Raw genomic sequence first — 25,264 nt, 5'->3', positions numbered from 1 at the left:
ATATCTGATTAATAATTATGTTTTTATAAATTTTATAAATAAATAATATTTTTTTTTGAATTTAGATTTCTGTGATCTATATTAAATAATTAAGAAATATTCAATATAATTAAAACCTAAAATATTTTCCTAATTTTTTATTATTATTTTATAACAAATAAGGCTATTTACTTGTGTACTCAAACTTATTAAATTTAATGTAGTTAAATATATATAATAGATTTGAATACATTTGATCCTTATTGGATAAGCACATATTATTATACAACTAATTTGGATTAAAACTTTGTAATATTATTTTTCTTATGGTGGGAAAATCTATCATAATTTAGTTGTCATACCATTAATATAGTAAAATTACTCATCACCTTTATTCAAGGAAAATCACCCAACTTTGATGGTGTATAAGGGGCAAGCTTTCACTATTGCGAAAGGTTTTCAAATCTTGGGCTGTTAACATATTTCCTTAAAAAAATTAACCAAGCAAAAACAATTTTATAACATACTCCAAACCCAAATTTGACATATTATTATATTCCTTTTTGGTATTTCCCATGATACTATTATATTTCTTTTTTTTGCTTTTTTTAACGACTGCTGGTGACGATTGGTAGATACCGAGACAGATCTCTTCTGCTTTGAAATGAGTTTTCAAAGGGGAGCATAATTAAATTTTAAAAATAAAGTGAAACTCGTGAACTGTGTAATAATTCTTAAATTTAATAAAAAAGTAGAGTGAGGTTGGTCAGTTGGTATAATAATTTCTCAAATCACATCAGCCGCGTTCATTTCAATATTTACAAAAGTTTGCTAACGTGTTGTGAGTGCTTCACGAGAAGAAAGCTGAGACAGAAAGTATGACTGGTAAATCGGGTAAATGATTTTATTATTCTTTATAACCATAGAAACCTGGACAACTATTGCTTCCCTTCTTCGAACTTTGTGAAAATTTTGGGCAAAGAAAGTGTTGTGTTAGATGCAAAGGCAGCATCGTGGCATTGAGAAAGGAAGGAAAAATGGATATCAGTTGCAGCAAGCAGCGAAACCATGCTGTTGTCGTTCCTTTTCCTGTGCAAGACCACATAAATCCCATGATGCAGATGGCCTTGAAGCTTGTGGACGAAGGATTTTTTATCAATTTTGTGAATACAGATTACAACCATTCTCGCATAGAAGAGGCTAACAAAACCAGTTTGAGTAACCACACGATGATCCGCTCTATGGTCGTCCCCACTCGCCTTCCTTCCAATGACACTCGCACTGACATTGCCAAGCTCTGTGATGTCACAGAAAACGTGATTGTCCCGTTTCTTGACAACCTCATTCTCCAAATCAAAGAGGGATATAATGATTCAAGTGTTTTCCTGGTAGTTGACGTTATGGCGTGACAGGCAGTAGAGATTGCTCAACTCCACCACATTCCAAGGACCGGTCTCTCGACATATCTTACTGCTACCTATGCGCTGCTCTATAATATTCCATCCCTTGTTTCATCCCAAATCATTCCCTCAGACGGTACGCTTACAGTTAATTATTATGTTTCATGAATCTTGTAATTATAGTGTATGAATTGATTGCCAAAATTGTATTTATTAATTGAGGCCTCTGCAGGCGTTCCGAAGGACTTTAAAATGGTGAAATACCTCCTCCCCCTGCCGCCTCTATACTCTGCACATCTTCCATGGGCTCACGGTTTCAATGACTCCCAACAAGAGTTCATTTTCCACTTCATAAATCGATACATGGAGAAACTGCCGGAAATAGATTGGGTCATTTTCAATTCCTTCCATCATCTTGAAGACCCCGCCATCCGAAGTGTAGTCGAGAACGGAGGTTCATTCTGTCCAATAGGTCCCTTGATTACTTCTGCCTGCCTCAATTTGAACTCAGGAGTCGGATTGGAAATCAGAACGGGATTTTGGTCAGAGGAAGGGGAATGTTTGGATTGGTTGGATAGGCAGTCCAGGAAATCTGTGATCTACGTCTCATTTGGCAGCTTGAGTGTGTTAAGCGAGACCAGTTCCAACAACTGGCACTTGGGCTGGAGGCCACGGAGAGACCATTTCTTTGGGTTTTGCGCCCTGTTCTGCTACAAGGTAGTGAGGCCGCCTTCCCTCCAGGGTTCGTGGATTGCATCCATCTGAGCGAGCGGGGGTGTTTGGTCACTGGTGTCGTGGTGCGCGCAGTTGAGGGTTCTTTCTCATCCTTCCATTGATTGTTTTCTCACACATTGCGGATGGAATTCCGCCTTGGAGAGCATCACCATGAGGGTGCCCATGTTATTCTCGCCTTATTTTGGAGATCAGTTTTTGAATCGAAGTTATATAGTCCATGTCTGGAAAATTGGCTTGTCTATGTTTAAGGAAAACAATACCCCTACAACAGATGGAACATCAATAATCGACATGACTGAGATTAAGAGGGCTGTGGAGAGAGTAGTGACGGGCGAGGAAGGTGCAGAGATGAAGAGAAGAGTGATGAAATTGAGGGAAAGTGCGATTGCTGCAGTTAAGGAAGGTGGTTCATGTTCAAAAAATTTTACGGGGAGAGGTAGAGGGGAGAGTTTCGCGCAGCTCGATTTCGTGCAGCTACTTTTCGTGCAGCTAGATTTCCCGCAACTATAAGAGAGTTAAAAAACACAGTATTCACTCACCCCAACAAAAAAACACTCATAGTAAAACGGAGTAAGCTTGGAGCAACAATAAAAATTTAGAATTAATTTCTAATTTATGAAAATACATATAAATGAGACTCCGACTCATTCACGAGGTAAAAACAAAGGTTTACAGTGATTTACTTTTCAGGCGGAATGACAGAGTAAAACACAATTGCTGTTGTTTTCAGTCGCCCACCAAAATTTGCTCCACGATTTTAGACTCTAGCTCTCTTTCTCTCTTACTTGTAAAATTTTGCTCCACAATTTTCTCCTCAGAGATTCTCACTCTCTTTCTCTCTTACTTGTAAAATGACTTTAACATACATATTTATCTCAACATACAATTTTGCTTTAATACATTTAATACGTTGTTATTATTGAGTGTGGACGTGTTTGTGGAGTGTATATTTACCAAAATACATTAAATGCCTTAAATTCTTTGTTATGTTGCGGAATGGTTCGAGCGGTACTTTTGTTCTCGCTTTAGTCCTTCCATCTTCAAACAGAGATGCAACCCGCAAAAATACTTCTGACCTGCATTGCTGCAACACAGTTTCACCACTGTTAATCAACTCTCTGATAAAATGATATTTAGCATCAATATGCTTGGTCCTCTTGTGAAAGACATTTTTTTTTTAAATGCAATTGTTGAGTTGTTGTCGTAGAAAATAGTTGTCATTCCCTCTTGGTCATGATAAAGATCCCTCAACATCCTTCTCATCCAAATTACTTGACACACTGCCGCTATTGCTATGACATATTCAGCTTCTACTATTGACAGTGACACTATTGGCTACTTCTTGGAGGCCCATGAAATGGCTCCGGAACCCAAATGAAAAACATATCCTGACGTGGTCTTTCTTTCATTGACACTTCCTACCCAATCACTGTCAGTGTAACCAACCAGCGTGAAATCACTTGTTGTTGTGTACAAAACGCCATACTATTGTGTCCCATTGACATACCTTAGAATCCTCTTCGCTGCTTGCCAATGTGTCTCCTTGGTTGTCTCCATGAACCTCGACACCAAACTCACTACATACATTATATCCGGCCTAGTGGCAGTCAAATACATCAAGCTGTCTATCATGATTTTGTATAATGTTGGATTGACATTGTTGCTGCAATCTTCTTTGCTCAACTTTACCCCATGGCAGTTGGAGTTGGTGTGGACTTGCTGCTATGAATTTTAAACCTCTCCAAAATGTCTGCCACATACTTTGCTTGATAGATAAAAATGCCATTTTTTGTTTTCTTCACTTCTATACCCAAAAAATATCTTAACAATCGCAAGACAGTCATTTCAAATTCACTCTTCATGACTTGTTTGAAATCATCGATGAGGAAACCATCACTGCCTGTAGAAATCAAATCATCTACATATAAGATGACAATAAGTATCTTACCATCGCTCTCTTTGATGTAGTTTGTAGGCTCACCATCACATTTTTCGAAACCATTGTCCAACAATTAGGAATCTATCATGCTATACCATGCACGCGGTGCTTGCTTCAACCCATAAAGAGATTTCCTCGATCGATACACTTTGTCTTCTTGGCCTTCAACCTCATAACCAGACGATTGTGCAACATATGCTTTTTCTTTCAGCACCCCATTTAAGAACGTTGATTTTACATCCATTTGATACACTCCATTTATGTTGCGCGGCAATCGCCACAACTGCGCGCATTGTCTCCATCCTCACGATTGGCACGAATGTCTCCGCGTAATCTCTACCATGTTGCTGCTTATATCCTTTGACAACTAGCCTTGCTTTGTGCCTTTCAATCTTTCCTTCAATGTTGCTTTTGATCTTATAGATCCGCTTCACTGCAAGGACATGTTTTCCTTTTGGTAGGTTCACTAACTCCCATGTGGCATTCCTTTCTATTGCTTCTATTTCTTCCTTGATTGCCACAACCCATTTTTCTTCTTTGATTGTATCCTCAAAATAGATTGGGTCATCTACATGAAAAAACAAGGAGAATAAGGAATTCAGACCAACGCTACTATCAACTTCATCTTGCTCATAAATTTCATTTAAATTTCTGAATTTTGGTCTTCTTGTGCTTGTTGAAGATGGGCTTGACATGTCAATTGGTGCTGTGCTTTGCGGTGTGCTTGGAGACGCACTTGCTTGGCTGTGCAGAACTGTCCTATTATTTGTTGATGGTGTTGCTTGCTACCTTCTTTGTTGTGCTTGAATAGGAGTAGAGGGAGTCACTGTTGAAGAATTACTTGTTGCTGTCAATTCCTCTTTGTCCTCATGTGGTATACATGCTTTGACATTCACTGTCTTTTCTAAACTTCCATCCCATGCTTCCTCTTCTATGAACTGCACATATCTGTTGATTATGACCTTCTTGGTTAATGGATTGTAGAGTTTATATGCCCTGCATTCATCACTGTATTTAACAAATATACATTTCTCCCCCTTGCTATCCAACTTCTTCCTCAAATCATCCGGGACATGTGCATATGCCACACATCCAAAAAACCTCATGTGGGTGACACTATGCTTTCTTCCACTCCATGCCTCTTCAGGAACTATGTTTTCAGGAACTATGTTTTGAACGCTTTTGGTTGGACATCTATTCAAGATATATGCTACACAAGTGACAGCTTCAGCCCAATAATCATTTGGCAAATGCTTTTCCTTCATCATATTCCTTGACATTTCCATAATGGTCCTATTCTTCCTTTCTGCCACACCATTTTGCTGAGGTGTATACCTTGTTGTAAATTGCTTGTGAATTCCATGCTCCCTACAAAAACGAAGGAAATCATTTGAGATGTATTCTCCACCTCTGTCAGTCCTAAGGACTTTGATGTAGTGTCCACTTTGTTTCTCAACAAGAGATTTGTATTCGCGAAAGTGCTCAAACACTTCACTTTTCTATTTTAAGAAATAGACCCATGTCCTCCTTGTGTAGTCATCGATGAAGTTCAGTGAATAGTGGTTGCCACCAATTGATGGTGTCTGCATTGGTCAACATAAATCTGAGTGGACAATCTCCTAAGTTGACTTTGCCCTTACTGACTTTCCTGCTAGAAATGTCTCTCTATGTTGCTTGCCCAAGATACATCCTTCACATAAGTTGTCCAGTTTTTCTATGAGTGGTAGTCCCTTCACCATGCCTTTCCTATGCAGCAATTTCAAACCTCCAAAGTTGAGATGTCCAAATCTCAAATGCCATAACCAATTTTCATCTTTGAATTTTGCTTGAAAGTTTACATGTATGACAGTTGCATCTTTTCTTGCATCCTCTTGTGAGTTCATCGAGAGTTGTTTTTGTGAACCTTCTCACTGCAAATCTGATCTTATTTTTAGGAGAAACATTCTATTGTTTGTCATCTGAACCTTTGCAATCAACTGTCTGCTTGGAGGTCTATCAAAAATTGTGCACACATAATTTTTGAAAAAGACATTGTAGCCCTTTTGTATGAGTTGTCTAATATTTATGAGGTTATGCTTCAAACTGGGGACAAAGTAAACATCTGAGATGTACTTCTTTTCCCCCTTCTTTGTTAGGATATTAACACTTCCATTTCCCATAACAGAGACTTTTCTATCAGTCCCTAATGTCACTTCAGATTTCACACTTTCATATAGATTGGAAAACATTTCTATGTTTCCTGACATGTGGTTGCTACACCCTGAATCTAGATACCATATATCACTTTTTTTCTTGTGCTACATTACAAGCTAAAAACATGTTATCATGGTTTTGACTTTCTTTTGTGAAATTTACACTTGGTTTGTTACTAATGTCATATTTCTTCTTTTTACATTCATTTGCATAATCACCATACGTCTTATAGTAATGACATTGAACTTGAGATTTATCATACCTCTAACCTTGTGGTTGATTTTGGCTTGGGCCTTGACTTGGATTTTGATTGTTGCCTCTTCCATTTGAGCTTGAAGGGTTGCTTCTTCCACCTCTGTGTGGGCTTCTTCCTCTTCCTCTAACATATGATCTTCCTCTGCCTCGACCTTGACCAAATGGTACTTGTGTCTTGTAGGCATGCTCCAATGAGGAACTTGTTGCTCTATTTAGTCTATGTTCATGAGAAAGCAGTGATGCATTTAGCTCATCCACTGAGAACTGTGAGAGATCCTTTGTCTCTTATATGGCCACAACAATGGCATCAAACCTTACTGGCAAACTTCTCAAAACTTTTTCAACTGTTCTTCTTTCCTCAAGTGTCTCACCATGAGACTAGATTTGAGTAACCAACCCACTTACATGTGTAAAAAAAAGGTATACATTCTCAGACTCTTCCATATAAAGTGTTTCAAAGTCTCTTTTCAACATTTGCAACTTTGTTGTCTTGACTTTTTCCATGCCTTGGTAGGCTATCTGGAGGGTGTCCCATGCTTGCTTGGACTTCGTTGCTGCTGCAACCCTTGGGAAAATACTTTCATGAACTGCTTGGAAAATATAGAACAGGGCTTTTGAATCCTTCTTCATGTTGTCCCTTAACAAATCTCTTTTTGCTGGAGATAAGGCATTGTATGCTGCTGCATCTGTTGGTTCTTGAAAACCATTCTCCACCAAATCCCAAATGTCTTGAGAAGAAAACAGGGCCTTCATTGTAATAGCCCAATAATCATAATTTTTTCCATTAAACTGAGGTATTTGAGGATTAGTCAAGCTTGTGCTTGATGTTGCCATTTCTGAGCGTAAGAAAAAAAAACTTTCTACCTGCTGGTAAATATGCTAAAAACAATCTGCCCTCAAAACAATTTTAACTGCTAGTAAAAACATTTGTTTTTACACTAACAGAGTTTAACCCACTCTGATACCATGTTGAAAAAAAATTACGCGGAGAGGCAGAGGAGAGAGTTTCGCAAAGCTAATTTCGTGCAGCTCGATTTCACGCAGCTAGATTTCGCGTAGCTATACAAAGGCTTAAAAAACACAGTATTCACTCACGGAAACAAAAAAACTCAAACGGAGTAAGCTTGGAGCAACAATAAAAACTTAGGATTAATTTCTAATTCATGAAAATACATTCATATGAGACTGCGGCTCATTCACCAGGTAAAAACAAAGGTTTACAGTGGTTTACACTTCACGCGGAATGACACACAGTAAAACACAATAACTGTTGTTTTCATGCACCCACCAAAATTTGCTCCATGATTTTCTCCTCAGAGACTCTTGCTTTCTTTCTCTCTTACCTGCAAAATGACTTTTACATACATATTTATCTCAACATATAATTTTACATTAATACATGACAAAGCAAATAATTAATATGTTGTTGTTCTTGAGTGTGGACAGTAATCGTGCAGGTTTTTGTAGAGTGTGGACAATAATCGCGGAATCAATGCTTGCCCATATCTATTTACCAAAATACATTAAATGCCTTAAATTATTTGTTGTGTTGCAGAATGGTTCGCGCTTTACATCTGTTATGGCTTCAGTCCTTCCATCTTCAAACAGATACACAACCTGCAAAAATACTTCTGACAAGTATGGTTGCTATCAGGGTGTTTATTGTGGTGGTTGGGATTATTATTTCCAACAATTCATCTTACACAAATTTTCACAACTTTTTCACTGTGATGAAAACCGTGGAAAAGTAATTGATCTGGAAACATTGTGGAAACAAGTACATTATTGTAATAATATGTTGAATAACTTTATTACACCATAATTTTTCTTCTAAATATTGGAATTAATGTTTCAATAGTCTCCTTGTTAAGATAAAAATTAATTAGTATGTTAAAAGCCGCAATGTCGAGATGGAAAACATCTTTAATCATGTTCTCAAAGAGATACAAGGCCTCCTATCATTTGCTACAAAAATGATCCATCCATGTTCCATTTGTGATTTCTTGGGCAGAACATCTTTATTTGTTCATTTCAAGCCGTAGTCCGCTTTCACTAACAAAGAGTTTTATTCAAAGACCAAAAATCTTGAGACCTTCCGAACCATGAAGTACAACATAGGAACCATTTCAAAATCAAAGTGAAAACTCAACATTGCAGGCGAACATTAGATAGCATGCATCCCAAAAAGTATTCTAAGCGCTTGATCATGATTGCTAGCTTTACGTGTAGATATTTTGAACAAGTCAAAAAAGAGAGCATCAAAACATTTGCAATGTTCCCATACATTCAAGCAGATCTTCAACACTATCAAACTGACTTGCAGAAGCAGGCTTGTTAACGATTGCACCATAGATGGCCTCATTTTGGACATAACATAGCTTGCTCCACACATGATGTTCTATGGTAGTAAAAAGCTCTTTCGGTATGTTAATTTCTCACAAAAGAAAATATTTCGGTATGTTCACTGCTCACACAACAAAATCTTGATGACATGGAGGAATTATATGGGTATGTTATCCTTCATTGAATACCATTCAATTCACTTTGGTTGTCCGTGTGGATCAAAGAAACCCTAGTTTCCTCCATTATGTAGTAAATGCTTGGTCAAATATATGCACAAGTGAGCTACAACAACCACTTTTGGGGAAATTCCAAGTTTACTAACTTTTGAAAAACCGAGATGATGCAGATGATGCTCGGTGTTTGTAGTAGTTAGAACCCGTGGTAAAAGCCATGACCAGTGAACAAAGGGAATCAACAACGTGTTTTCCTATAACAAATCATCATCAAAAAATGGATGCACATGTTATGGTGCTCAATATGGTGGAGACTGGATTTGAGTGGACATCGCCACCAAATTAAGAGAATGTTCAAAGAAGGATGCTACAGCCCGATGAGAAATGGATACAGTCAAGGTGGTATGTTTACAGAGAGGCATAATCACAATAATCATGTCCACCAGATGAAATGTGCCACACTATGATCATGGGAATCTTTAGTGGTGTCTTCTTAATTAGTGAAACGAGAGATCATGGCAGACACATTATTCAACTCATTTATATTTGAATGAATTGGTTACTCAACAAATGGTTGGATCACACACCATCACATCCATCATATTGCACACCATAACCTCATTTTATCTTTCTTCTGTTTCCTCTCCTTCTCATTCTTTTCCCTCTCATTCCTCTCTTCACTTCCCTCTTCCTTATCCCAACCCTAACTATTATATCATGGCAACCACTTCTTCCTGTAATAAATAATGAATATTATTTTTATTATCATTATTAATTAACTTTATTATTAATTTTAATTTAATAATTAACAATAATAATAATAATTATTATTATTAATACTATATTTCCTTTCTAGGATAATTATAATAAACAATAAACCTATTATATAGTTAAATTTATAAAACCTTTATATAATAACACATAAATAATGATAAAGTTAATAAGAATAATTATGGTTGTTATTATTATTAATTAACTTTATTATTAGTATTAAATAATCAGTTAACACCAATAATAATAATAATTAATAATAACAATAATAATTATAAATCTTTAAATCTTTAATCATTCACTTTATTATTATATAATATATTTTACACTATTAAAAAATATGATAAAATATTTTTAGATTGGTAATTTAATTTCTTAATATTAAAAATCATTAACAAGTCAGATTTTTCATTTTGTCTCATTCTATATAAATCTCTTACCTTCTCTGCTCTTCTCTATAGATATTATCTTGATGATGAGTCTTGTTATAGACTTGAAACATTGATTCTTAAATGGCTATTGTGGAATCAGTTCTAATCACTAAAGTGGAAGACAAATATATCAATCTACATATGTGTTCCAGATGCTAAGTTGCAAACAATATAAGTCAATGCAATACCATCCACATCCAACTCATGGAGAAGTTTCAAAGGATTTGCGTGGCTAAGATTGTTGAATAGTTAGAATGTAATCAAGAAAGAAGAATCAAAACTAGAAAAATATGCTCCTCGGTCCATAATATCAACATGCAATGGGTTTGTAAAATGAAGACAAAACACATGATGCAGTGTGTCCTTATGGAGTGAGTCATCATGGGATTATCTTGTCTATAATTGAGTACATCTATAGAAATTAAAGGTTTAGATTCCCAATTTAATTCTTTGGAAGAAATAGGTGTGTGATAATGTTTATTGGACTGTGAAGACGGTAAGTGTGTGTCCCATTAGGGGAATTTTGAGTTCTAAAATGGGTCTCCTAAGAAAACTGTACAACCAAAATAAACTTTATAAGAACCAATAGGATTCAAGATGATGATGTCAACCATGGGGGGTGATTCACCATTTTTGGAGTAAAAAAGTAAAAAGTTAAAAAAATAAAAAAATATTTTTTCAACTCGTATTTTCAACTTATCTCCCTAAGGTTTTACTCAAATTTGGAATGGGAGTACTCATTGGATGCAAAATTTGATTCTTCATCCAAGGAGTACCCATGTTGCATACTTTCGATGGACCCTGCAATACGAAAAATGAGAAATACATGAAAAAACGTGATAGCAATCACGTTTTTCATATATTTCTCCTTTTCATGTCGCAGGGTTCATTGAAAGTATCCAACATGGGTACTCATTGGATGAGGAATCAAAGTGTCCAGCCAGCGAGTGTTGTTGCTCAAATTTTGAGTGAACTCATAGGGAGATAAGTTGAAAATATGAGTTGAAAAAATAGTTTTTTCTTTTTTCCCTTTAAAATTTGATAATGTAATCTAATCTTATTTTATTATTTCCACTATTATTTTATAATTTCCTTATGAGGCCCATTTTAGAACTCAAAATTCCCCTATGGTTGTGTGCAAATATCCAACATAGGGAATAGAGGTAAAGGCTAGAGAGGATGGGATTCCATTATTTGACGAAGGGAACATTGGTTGGACTACCGAGAGATCTATGGTGGGAAAAGATATACTTGGCTGTAGTGAGCCATGAGTTTGGAGCCAACTTAGCTAAATTTAATAACCCTATACATGGAAAGAATCTCATCTTGCAAGGTTGTTAGAATGCTTAGGGAGTTAATAGCCTTAGAATAGTCGACTTTATCATAACCAAGGGAAGAATGTCAAAATTCAATAAAGGTATGGGTCTTGATTAGGAGATCAAATTAGGGAAGCCATGCATCATTATTGAGAAAAGTTAATAATCTCATCAAGACCAAGTAGATATGAAAAGGGGATCCTATCCAAGAATCTCAAAGACTACTTAAAATTGTATTAGGAACTTTTGAATCTTTGGGTGTGGATGAAGGGGCAAATTTCACAAAGTCAGTTCTCAAAGAAGGTAGAAATAGAGGATAAGTGAGAAGAAGGATCGTTTGTATGGCACACTGTACGATGAAGGAATACCAATTTTAAAGGTAAAGAAAAATGGGCCAAATGGAGCAATGTAACCATGGAAACTATAGAAGGAACAATAATGTAAATATGACTTAGAAAAATATAAAGAGAGTAATATGTGAGTACCTAAAATGGTCATCGTTATCTCAAGAATATCTTGGAATCTTGTGACCAAAAAACAATGTCAAACAATTGACCTCACTCCTATTTGTCAACTAATATTCTCAAAATCTATAATCGAGTTAAGTTCAGGCCCCAAAAAACAATTTTGTAGTTAAAAAGTTGTTGTTGTATGTGTCTATTGAATGAAACCATCTTAAAGGAGATGATCCCTCTTATTTGTCTACGTCATGGAAGTTTAATATAATGGGAGAGGATCCCCTCTAAAAGGCTATGGAATCATATGTTATAGTGAGGGAGTGGATTTATGTTAGGCTATGGAAGCCTATTATATAGAGAGGGAGTGGATCAATTTTAGGCTACAAAATCCTACTATATAGTGAGAGAGGAGCATATTCATATGGTGGCTATGCAATCTTACTATATAGAGAGGAGGATATACCTAGTCTACATTACCAGAAATGGATCAGGGCCTTTGTTACCAAAATAAAACACATAGAAAATGGAACAACACGAAAAACAATGTTCTCTACGATTGTTTTCATTTCTCAATTTGTGAAACTACTTTCTCTAGAAACGAATGGTTTCTTGAAATAGTTTTTTGAGAAATATGATCTCGTCCTCCTTAAAGGAGCTCATTTTTCCTGCTTGTCCAATTGAATCCATTTTTAACTGGCACATAAATTTAATAAGTTTAGTTTGTATATTAATAGATTTTTGTTTGTAGTTTTAGTAAACAATAATTAAACAATAGATGAATTCGTTGTTGCATTTTGTTATAGTGGTTTCCAAGCAAGAGACTAGAGTACATACTCAACTTGCACAGGATGATTTGCATAGAACATACTCGTAGAGGATTTGGAGGTACATAGCAGGGTGCTCAAGGAGATAAGGAGATTATTCCATTGAAGCGTTATCCAGTTATTTAATGTGTGCTCACTAATGGCCAAAGGTTTTTGTTGTTCGGCCTCTCAACTAGAACTCTGGTTGTAATTGTTTGGTCACACAATTGTCAGGGTATGCAGTAGTTGTTTTTGACACATTTTCTAACTTTGATGATTCCACATTCTATGAGGTGAAGAGTTATTTGGAATGCTTAGTCAAATGTTTGAGTTAGGAAGGCACATGTATCTACTCAACAATTTCTAGTGATGATTTTTTCAAATCTTGCGTCCAAACCCCTCTTTAGATAAATCATTTATATGATCATGCGATGAGTATCAATGGAGCTACCCGTTTCTTTTTTTACATTTTTGCGTGTCTAATCAAATGATTTTGGTATGATTATTCTATGAAGATATAGAGTTGGGCCACCCACCTTGATTTTTTATTTTCACAGATAGAATAATATTGGCCATGACTGGAATTTTTCGTCGCTCCCAATATATACCTTCATACTTTATTTCAATTGTGCCATTTTATGTGTTATCATAACAACAGAAAATAATTTACAAGTGCATATTGTATGTGTCCAAATTTAGTGTTTATCCTTCTATTTAGAAAATAAATAAGGCTGAGGTTTGATGGTGTTAAGGTTCGGGTTAAATGTGATAGCAAAGGAAATGTTATTCTCTTTTCCTTCACTAATCCACTATGACTAAATGTGATCATTAGAATTTCACCTATGTAAACAATGAATGTTGATGATGAATTCTTTGTTTTATGTTTTTCATATTTTTCTTGGTTTTTTCTTTCTACATTTTTCTTGAATGCAAAACCCGCAAACTCTGTTTCTTGTCCCATTTTCGTTTCTCGTTTCCGGTAACATAGTACCTAGTAGGCTATAAAAGTCTATAGAATAAGGGAACAAATTCCTTGTGGTGATTACAGAAGCTAGTATACTGTAAAGATCTAAAATTTCTTATAAGAGTGTTTCTCTAATACCAGGTTAAGTATAAATAAGGAGAATGTAGAACCAAATATTATATTAAATCAAGTATAAGTTTCTTTCATAGCAAGAGAATTCTTTTCTAGGAAAAATCAAAATGGAAATGATTAAATTTGGCATGTCATCCTCTTTACATAATATTAAAATCTAACTACTTATTTAATACTGAAATGCTTGGCAACAGTAATATGCCTCGATTTTCCAATGTTTCTCTTCCTTGGGATCCATACCAAGAGAACTCAAAGATTTTAGACTTGATGGAAGATCAATAGATGGAGCTTTAAGCGGGACTTTTGTGCAACCTTCCATGGATAGTGGTTCAATGAGTGTGTTGGAAAAGAATTTTGCTAGGCTTCAAGCCATAATGGACTCGATAGTGATAATAGTAGCGAAAGTGATGGATGATAGCTTGAGAAATTAAGGAATTCAATATCTTAGAGGACAAATGAAGAGGGTGGAAGGTTCAATCAAATGGTAAGAATGTCTTGGACATTGTTTAAGTGGGATGGTTGGACTTGTTGGATGCATGAGGCTCACAAATTTTGGATAGTAATGCATGATCCAATGTAGACTAAGTTAGTTGATGATCATGGAATTTATTACATGTTTTGGTTGACTTCGACCTTGGGCACAATGAAAGGCACCTCAAAAGAAGGAAAAAACAAGCCATATTCCACCTATAAAGAGGATGCAAGTAAGTGAAAAGGCATTAATTTACAAAAGAGTCATCATTCATCAAGTGGATATGGAGTTTTGAGGTGCTAAGTATGGATTTTAATACAATGAATAACCCAAATGTTGGCGAAGTCTTAGGGACTCTATACAATGGAATAAGACGACTTGACAAGTATTTAAGACATGGCAAATCTGGACTGAGATTGAGCTATTAGTGAGGAAAGAGAACTATAGGAGGTAGTTTCATGGATGCTTTAAGATTTAGAATGTGCAATTATTGTGACAATAGGTAGTTAGGTATTGTACATTTGCAAAACGAGTCATAGATAGTGGTACAACTTTCTTGTTGTATTCTCGTAACATTTTTTATATTAATAATTTAAGGCATTCAAATTAGGTGTCATCCATGTACTTTCACAATGTGGTCCCTTTACTTTTTAAATGTAAGTATTCTTGTATTATTTAGAATAGCTAAGTATTGAAGAATATTGGTGAAGTGTTAAAGTCTTAGATATTTTAAAAGCAAATTTTGACTATGCCTACTATCAAAATATCTTGTTTAGAGAACTTAATTTGATATTTAACAAGCGATAACACATAGTTATGGGAAAACCTTATTTAAAGAGAATAAATTTGATTAGTGAAACTTTTATGACTAAGACAAAATCAATACCATAAAAAATTCAAATAAAATTTACAACTCTATAATATAAATAATTTTCAACTTCAATCTTTCCAAATAATAATAATAATAATTTTTTTAAATAATATAAATATGAATGCAACCGCACAATATTATTAAATTTGTTATTCATATCTCTTATCGTATAATAATTCCCAATTATTATCATGTATCGTGGAATATGTGGTCCTTATTAGCGACGTAACACGAGAGTTTTACTAGTTGGATTAGAAGTCACATGATATTATTATATTTTCTATATTGATATTTGTTAAATGATTGCACAATGTGACAAATGGCATATGCTTTGGGTGAACTTTTCGTCTTCAACTTTGCAACAAATGTATTATAATGTGATTGTATAGTGTGAAAAATGTTGAGTTATAAGCCAAAACTCAAGCCAGGGCAAGATTATGGGATAGAGAAAGGGAGGAATAGTGGATATTAGTTGTAGAAAGTAGCCTATGTTCATATGTTCATTTTCATCCCAGGTTGGTAACTTAGTTGAAATCAGCAATTTTTGCATAGTAAATCTCAGTAAATTAATGAGAATTATCCTTTCAAAATTTAAATTTAAGTATTATATTATAATTTTTATATATATGGCTAATGGACTTTAGAGATAGTGGTTTTATGAAATATTTGTATTAGGTAAATTCACTTATCACTTTTGGATTAATCAAAGAATATTTGTAATGTATTAGGTAAATTCACTTATCACTTTTGGACTAATCAAAGAATATTTGCAGTGTATTAGTCAAATCCATCCATAGTCAAATCCATCCATCAGTTCTCAACTGTTCAACCATGCAATTTAATTTTGAGAATGTAGATTGTTAAGAGAATTGAACCCATGACCTTTCAATAGTAATTGTACTTAAACTTATTTTATTTTTTAAAAATATGAAAATTAATTTCTAGATAAAAATAAAATAATGTGATTAATAATAATACCATTTTTATGATGGCTAAATTTTAACATATTCGAAATTTAGTTAACAATCAAACAAAAACATATTTTTAATAGAAACAAGTTCATTTTCAAATTAAAATTATGAATTAATAAAAATTGTATCTATAAATGTTCATAAGATCACAGATATAAAATTCAAATTATGTTCTTAAATTATTACTCAAAAATAAAAATAAAAATGAAAAAAAATAATAATAAAATTACATACAAAAAAATTAAAACCATAGAAAATAAAAATCTAAAAGATAAATAAATCTAACATATAAGAAATAAATTTTAAAATACGTACATAAAACATTTAAAAATCAAACCATTAATAAATAAAAAAAACTTCTAAAATTTTGTACATATATAACATTACATTTAAACCAACCTAGATCTATATTAACTTTGGATTTACAAATTTATTAGAGGGATCAAATATTTTTTTACTTTAAAAGAGATTTGCATCTTGGTAGATGTGGAATCAAGATGGATCTAGTCTCTTTTAATAATTAATTATAATTATAACTATAATTATAATTATTACTTTTATTTTCTATTTTATTTTATTTTTGTGTAATTGGATAGATTCAAAATGTTTTATTAATAATTTTAATTATTATTTTATTTATTTTGTCTTAATTTTATTTAATTTGAGATAATTAAAATGTTTAAAAGTATAAGATATGACAAGACATTATATCTCTTATCGACAAAGTTGAAAAGCCCGAGGCAATAATTCATTAAATAAAATAATGAATCAAAAAGAAATTGTAAAATTAAAATATTATAATTTTAATGATAATAATCTAAATCATAAATCAAGTCAATATATAATAGAAAAAAATTACGGTAAGTTCATGTTATATTTTGTTATATGTTGTTTAGTTATGGAGATCAATCTCTGAGTTATGCACTCCATCCCCTGAAAATTGATTTGTCTTTATTTAAGAAAAACACTATCAGCAATGTGTGTGTATGGGATATTATGAATCGATGAAAAATTAATAAAATTAAAAATTAAAAAGTTACAAAGAGGCAATTTTATTTCGATGGTAAATTTTTGAATATTTAAAAAATTTAATTGATATTAAGTGAAATGAATTATTTAATTTTGATTATACAAAATATATTTTTAAAATATTCTAGAATTTACAATTAAAATATACTCAAATCTAAAAAGAGTAATAAGAGACAGAACAAACAGATTTATATTATAACTGCTAATTTTTAAAAACATAAACAGAGTAAAAAAAACAATCATATGTGTGAATTGCAAATTTTAAAATATTTCAAAATTTTAAACGACATTGGCAAAGTTAAAAAATCAGCCATTTAACTATATTCACACGATTTAAAATTTTTAAATATTGTACGATATATGCCATAGACATAAGCAAAAGAACGGAGATGAAAAGGTGTGATTGATGCACCAAAGGAAGATGGTTCATCTTATAAAAATCCCCATGACTTCGCCAATGCTATGAAAACCTATGAAAACCGTAGAGAAGCAATATATTGACACTGCATCGGTTTGGTAGGATTCTCTTATGGAAATAACTACTATTTTACCATGATATTATGTAACAAGGGTTACACAGTAGCTATTACTTGTTGCTTAGTTTAAATTAGAAAAATAAGAACGATAAATACATAAAGTTTTCACCACAAAAATTAGATAATTAATCAAATATTGTAATGTTGAATGCCATCACCAAAAATTAATAAATCTAATTAACTAATATTATTTATATTAATATATATGTCTATTTTATATATATATATTTGTTTTATTTTTTATTAATATATATGATTTTTTATAATTAAATTTATTAAAATATGTTTTTAATATAGCAAGGGCTACATAGTAGTTAGTACTTTTGCTCAACTTAAATATAGCTTAATTAAACTAAAAAATAACAAAGACAAAGAATTCATCAGAAAAATAAAACAGTTAATAAAATGTTGTATTGTTGAATGCCACCACTAGAAATTTAGAAATATGATTAAATAATATTGCTTATATTAATATATATGTTTATTTAATTATTTTTAGTTTTTAATATAATAATAAGTTATCCTAATTTGAAAACATGGAGAAAAAAAATAGAATTCATGAAAATGGAAATAATAAAAAAATGAAATAAATCTAAAAACAAAAACTTAATAACTGACAAAAATGGAAGTTACTAAAGAGTCCATAATAAGACCTCAACCAATCACTTTACAAATAAATAAATTTAAATAATAATAATAAAATAACAAAAATTGAATTCTTAATGTTAAACTATGGATAAGCGGAAAAAAAAAATAATCAAAGATAAACTAATATGTAAGTCAAAGAAAAATTGAATGTGTAGTACCATGCATACGACAGGGATAATAATATGTTCATTAGCATTTTACATCATATTTTTTTTTATAATTAATTTTATATTTGATTTTAAGTTGATCGGTGTGTTTATAAAAGTTTGGGTCGACATGTTTCGATGGATCTTTTGAACACTTGGGTTTTATAGGTTTATTTTAAAGTAATAGGTTACTATCTCAAGTTTCATGATCTGATCCATGTCTTATTTGGGTTTATTTTTAAGTTTAAGGAGGATGTCATCTATATTCTCAAAGGAATCTAGTTCATGAATAACTCCCCCCTCTCTCAAATTATGGCACCCTTTCTTCAATGCTTCTTTATACTCATTGGAGAGGTCCCTAGTGTGGGTAACACTTCTAGGATTTCCAACGGAATTTTGGTTAGAACTAACTATCTGGGAAACTGGAAATTTGTTGGGTCTTCAATTTCAATGGATAACAATTTTGTTGATAGCTCAAAGAGAATGGTGGCTAGGGTATTGGTAGATCTAGATATGTTAAATGGGATTTCCAAGTCTATAAATCGGGTATCAAGGTAAAAAAGATACTTATAACCTCTAGAATATATTCAAGTCCCTTTCTGAAGCATTTTGTGCCACAAATATGATTATATATTGGCAAATGCTTCCAAGTATTTTGTGTGCAAATTCTAAAGCAAGGTGTCAAAGGAGGTCTCTCTAGCTTAGGGGTCTCTCAACATCAATCTTTGGAGGTGAATTTTGGAGAAGAAAACAAGTTATAAACTATTAAGATTTGGGAATTCTCAACCCAATTGATTGAATGGGCTCGTTAAGGCTTATTTTCGATTGACCTAGTGCCTCAAGATTCTCCTCATAGGAAATTTTCACCTACTTTGGAATAGTAGATTCCCATATCTTCAGGTGTTTTGAGCAATGTTAACAACCTCTCAAGTAAGAAAACCTCTCCTAGACATTCCAATTTTGTTTGATAATCTAAATTTGATATGGATGGGGGCTCATCTTCCTCAACTTATATTAATAGTGTTAAAGGAAGGTCACAACCAAAGAATTTCCTCCTATTTTGAAATATGATGATCCTAATTCCTTTAAGAGCCAGGATGATTTATCGAAGCCTCACTGCCCTTCGTCATCCCCGAATAGAAATAAGGTCTCTTCATCCTCCTTAGTGAGTATTTCAAGGGGGTGGTTCCCATAAAATAAGACCAAGGGAAGGGCCTCTGGTCTTGTATACATACCATTCAAGAGTATTGGGTTTAGATGTAATGAAGGATTTGGGGGGTTGTTAATGGGTAGAAAGTTGGCCTTAAGTCTAGCCTATGAACATGCCCTGATAGAAACGATTTAAGTGAGACAAAATTGATCAATGTGGCCTTTAGAGCAAGTCATCCCATCTCCATTATTCCCTAAAGAAGATCCTTTCCATGAATATGTGAGGGCTAGGGGGCCTTATCCAAAGATTGGTCGTAAAGAGGTTAACTAATTTGGAATTTCTTGATGCTTTCCTGCGTCAAGAAACAATGGGGTTGGGAACTCCTTTAGTGTCGGAGCTATAAAAATTGCTAAGAGGGTGGGATTTATTTTTAATTGACTCTAAAGGTTTATTTGGTGGGATTATTATAGGTTGGAACTACTAAAAGTCCCTTATTTACTCTTTCTCTATTTCTTTTGGTCTTTGTATAGAATTATTTATATGAATTTTCGGGATTTCAATTACCCTTCACAACATCTATAGTCGTTATGATGATAAGAAAACTTATTCGAATCATGTTCTTTAGTTTTAAGTTTGAAATAAGTGTATTTAGTCTTTGAGGGGGTTTAAACTTTACAATGTACAGATTTGAGATCTAGGAAGAGAATGCTAGGTTGCATAACTTGGTTATCTTTTCCTCAACTGATTGGAAGTCGCACATTTGGTTATTGTCAAGGCTTTGGAGTCCAAACCTACCTGTACTAAAATAGAGAAGGTTCTCATGGGATTTTGAAGAGGTTGGACAAGTATCTTACCCATGAGGATCTTGTACAACAACTTGAGAGGATTTTCTAAAGGGTCTCCCTTTAAATATAATCTAGGGTTGTTCTTGGAGGATGAATTCAAGGAACTGGTAAAAAATAGTTAGTGTTGTTTTGATCCCTTCATTAGATTGTGTCTATGATAGTTTTTATATATATATTAAAGAAGGTGAAAGAAAAGGTTTTGGGATGGACCTCACTCAAGTTTTGAAACAAATATTCTTAGTTGAAAGAAGTAGAGGACTACCCAACTTGATTGTTCCATGATTTAAAACATGGTATTCTAAGTGTGAAAGATTTGCAAAAGGTTAAAGATTTAGAGTTAAAATAAGAAAGTTAAATTCTCACTAGAAAAGGAAATGCAATTGGAGGCTGAAAAGTCAAACAATTTGGCTTTTCTTAGGTGACAATAGTATTAAGGCTTTTCATAATTTTTCCTCTGATAAAAGGATCCAAATTATCATTTAGGAAATGTCTACTCAAGATGCCTCTAGTGTAAGGGATTTTCAGAGTTTGGCAACTGTGGGCATTAGTTATTTTGAATCGTTGTATAAGGAGCTCATTGGTGAAAATAATGAAGACATTTTGAAGGTTGTGTCCTTATTTCCCAAGATGGTGAGACATGAATTGTGTGAGAAGCATTATAGGCCAATGATAGTGGAGTATTTTTATGTTATTCTGAGTTCTTTCATAAAGGGATAAAATCCCTAGTCTACATGGCTAGACAAATGGAATTTTTCTATATTTCTCTGGCCTATTTTGATGTGACTTTCTTTGGGTAGTGGAGGAAGTAAGGCTTGTGAGGAGGATTGCATGCAATTTAAATGTAGCATTCTCATATCCTTTGATGAATTATGTCCAATATCCTTGTGGAATAGTCTATATAAAATTATTTTAAAGTCATAAAGACAAGTATGAAGTTGGTACTTCATATTCTGTGTCAGTAAACAATTTGACTTCCTTGAGGGAAGACAAATTCATAAGGATATTGGGTCCACTCAAGAAGGAATGGTTCCTAAGGTCAATCTTTCCAAGGTGTATGATAGAGTCTCTCATGTCTACCTTCACTTATTATCAATCCATATTGGGTTATCCTTACCTCTAGTTCAACGGATAATGGAGTGTGTTTCTATACGCACTTTTGTAGTATTTTTCAATGGATCAACATCATCATTTTTTAAAGCCTCCAATGGACTAAGACAATTCCAACCCCTTTCACCTTAACTATTCTTCTTGGTATTTAAGGGCATGAGCTTGGAAATTGAAGATGCTAGAAGAAGGTTGTTCGTGGGTATTGAAATTGGAAGGAACCTTGCAAAATATCATTTAGCTTTTGTGGATGATGGGTTGAGTACTTGTTTGACTATTTGTAGGTATGGTTATACTCGCATAGATATCTTGCAACTCTTCAATAATGTCACGTATATGGAGGTGAATATTTTTAAGTAGGCACTATACATAGCTAATGTTAGGATGAACTCTTGGTCGAATTAAAGGCCATTTTTCCTTTCCAACACCACAATCATGATGGAGGTCTCAAATACTTAGGGTTCAACTGAAAACCAAATGGCTATATCAAAGATAATTAGTTATGACTACTCGCAAAAGTGGAAAAACAATTTCCATTTTGTATAATAAATGGTTGTCAAGAGGTAGCAAACTTATCCTTGTCATGTATATTTTGGAAGAAATCCTTAATTACTAGGATACATCGAGACTCATCCCAAAAGGGGTCCTCCAAAATCTCATAAAATGTTGCTTCTAATTTATATGGTATGTAAATTCATAATTTAAGGGCTCCTAGTGGATAAGGTGGAAGAAGTTGGCTTAACCTAAGGCTATGGGTGGATGGGGTTTAAAGGATTTAAAATTTTTTGGGAAAGCCCTTGTAGCAAAATCAATCTAGAATACTTTTCTTAAAGCAAGAACTATGGAAACATATCATAGTATAAAAGTACATAGTACTATAATATTCGATCAATTAGATCAAGAAGGAGCACAAAATATTACATAATGCTTCAAATCAATGACAGGATTTGTTCTTGGATTTTCCTCTTTTGGGGTCTTTCCTGGCTTGGAAGGTAGGTGATGGTTTTGATGTAAAAGTGGGAAAGAATGCAATTAGGGTCTTGTTGTGCTCTACAACAACCCCCCATTTCATATCATTTCTATTCAAAAAACTATAATATGAAATGGGTCCCTTTTTATTTTAATTGGTATCAACATTGTATTATTCAAAAAGGTCCGAAAACAAAATGAAAACATTATAAAACCTTTTTGATAAACCAATTATGTGGTCTTATAATATAAATGATTAATCTTTTATCATTGCGATAAAGCGATCGCAAGATCGCATATCGCAATGACAAAGGAGGCATACTTTAAAGGCCCATTGGTTTTCTCCGGCGCGACAACACGCAATAGGCTATCGGATATCGGCAATGATAAGATAGCATAACAAAAGCCCTTTTACTCCCGATGCGATGCGATAAAGTTCCTTTCGCTCCGATGCGATGCGATATCGCTATCGGCGATCGGCGATATACCATGCATGCTTTTTAAAGCGCCCCAGTTAATACTCCCGATGCGATGCGATATCGCTATCGGCGATCGGGGATTCCAAAAGGAACCAATATAATGATTTAAGTTTTCCCTCGACGCCCGATTGCGATAAAGCCAAAAGCACAAACTTCAAGAATTGTTAAAGCGGGGTTATTACGATTAATTCGTATTAAAGGCCTTATCTTTCAAACAGTGATTCACCTGCGCTCAACCGCCAAAACATCCAAGGCACGCTTTAACAAATCATTCAGCCGATAAACGATATGATGAGCATTTAAAGGATTGGCAGGTTTTAACGTCCATTTAATGAAATAGTAAGTTTAAAAAAATCTTTTCACAGATTGTATCCGCGGCCACCTTAAGTTAATCCTTCATCGTGCATTGATCAATATATCTCGCTCGTATTTGGTTTTCACTACCAATTCTCTGTGTTACGCTTATTTTCACTCCTGTGCAGAATTCTTCCGAAGCAGAAAATTCAAGCAGAATGGGGAAGAAGTCTAAGAAAACTGCAATCGCTTCCACTGCGCCAGCCACAGGACAAGCCGTCGTTGATCCAACAAATAAAAAGAAAGGATTGATATCTGATACTACATGTTCAGGTCTCGGAAAAACTACTTGGCAAAGTACCTATAATTTGATTGAGGCCGAAGAACCTGAGGTGACAACAGTACAAGCCACGGCAGATGCGACTCGGAAATCTGATGGTACTTTAAAGGACTTAGCCGATTACTTCCTTCATCGGATAGCAGCTCGGGAACAAATTCTCCCATATACGGATGTAGTGAGGTGGGCAATTGAGGAAATCCCAATCACAGACAAAACTTTCTGCACCAGAGATGGGAGAATCTTTGGTTCATTTCAGGCCAATGATTTGAGGCAAATGTATCATTTTCCTATGCCAGAGAAGAAGTAAAACAAGGCATTTTTGGAGAAATTCCGAAAAGAGAACGAAATTGAATCCGAACCCATCCGGGATTGGAGACAAAATCCGGCAAAACACAAGCATGAATCTTCCGGTAAGTACTCTGTTGATTCCCTATGTTCTCCTTATTGTTATGCTGGGATAATGATGTGTAGATTGTGGGGGTTGCACGATTCCGCTAATTTCACTATAGAAATGGCTCCCTTGATGGAAGCGACGTGTAACAGTGAAATAATGGATTGGGCAACTATACTGTCAGATAAGCTAGCAACAGCTGTTCTTGATTTTAGAAACAAGACCCGCGTTACTGAAAGGTTAATTCCCCCATTCTACTACAGTGCTTATATACTAGACACCCTGTGTTTTAATTCTGAATTTCCCGTGCTCGGCTGGAGGTGGACTTCACAAGACCCCATGCCTATTCACATATACCATCAGAAATTGTGGAAAACTTCCTATAAGCACCATTTATACCAAGTCTGCAATGGCTTTATGTTACCCATTCATTACTCTATTTTTGATAAACCTGCTCCCAAGATTTCCTACCAAGCAGGGATTGATTTGACATCAATAGGAAGATGGTTCGGGGAGGAAAAGTTTACTTATATAAGAATTTTCGGTAGCCAAGCCGAACCTCATGTCCTTCCTTTGTACATACCTGATAAACTGCTGGCGAGGGAAATAGCCTATCAGATTATCTCCGAAGGAGTTACACAAACTCTAAAGAAAAATAAGAAGCAGGTCTGGCCCTCTTTTCCTTTGAGATGTGGTGTCTACACGTTGCATGATTTCAAACATGCAGAGAAAGAAGCTACAAAGATAAAATCATTAACTCTAGCAACTCTCCCTAATAGGCGATTTGATCCCAACAAAGTCGCCTATAATGCACTTGAACAGGCCAAATTGACAAAGTTTGATCATAAAGAAGATATGTTCGATGACCTGTTCTCCTCAGCCGAGTCAATATTTCAGGTTAAATCACTAGCCAGAATGAAATATCAGGATGAAGGGTTAGTTGAATTCAACAGACTTAGAGAACAGAGGTTGCAAACTCTGCCTCTAGATTTGTTAGCAACAACCCCAACAACAGCATCAAGCGAGCCTGAACAGCGACATACTAAGGAACCTCCGGTTACATCAAAAGAACAGGAGGAAGTGCATATAAAAAGACAAGAGGAAACCCAGACGAAAGAGCAGGAAAA

General features: G+C 34.2%; 1 pseudogene; it reads left to right on the top strand.

The window, feature by feature from the left end:
- Positions 1 to 1,016: 1,016 nt before the first annotated feature.
- Positions 1,017 to 2,624, top strand: LOC149250150 (UDP-glycosyltransferase 83A1-like; annotated as a pseudogene).
- The last annotated feature ends 22,640 nt before the right edge of the window (positions 2,625 to 25,264 follow it).

The sequence above is a fragment of the Pinus tabuliformis genome, chromosome 7, assembly GCF_031772625.1.
Source record: "Pinus tabuliformis cultivar Carrire ecotype Pingquan chromosome 7, CPIR1, whole genome shotgun sequence".
Taxonomy (NCBI): Eukaryota; Viridiplantae; Streptophyta; class Pinopsida; order Pinales; family Pinaceae; genus Pinus; species Pinus tabuliformis.
The sequence above is the reverse complement of the archived record's forward strand: the minus strand, read 5'-3'. Positions and strand labels throughout refer to the sequence as shown.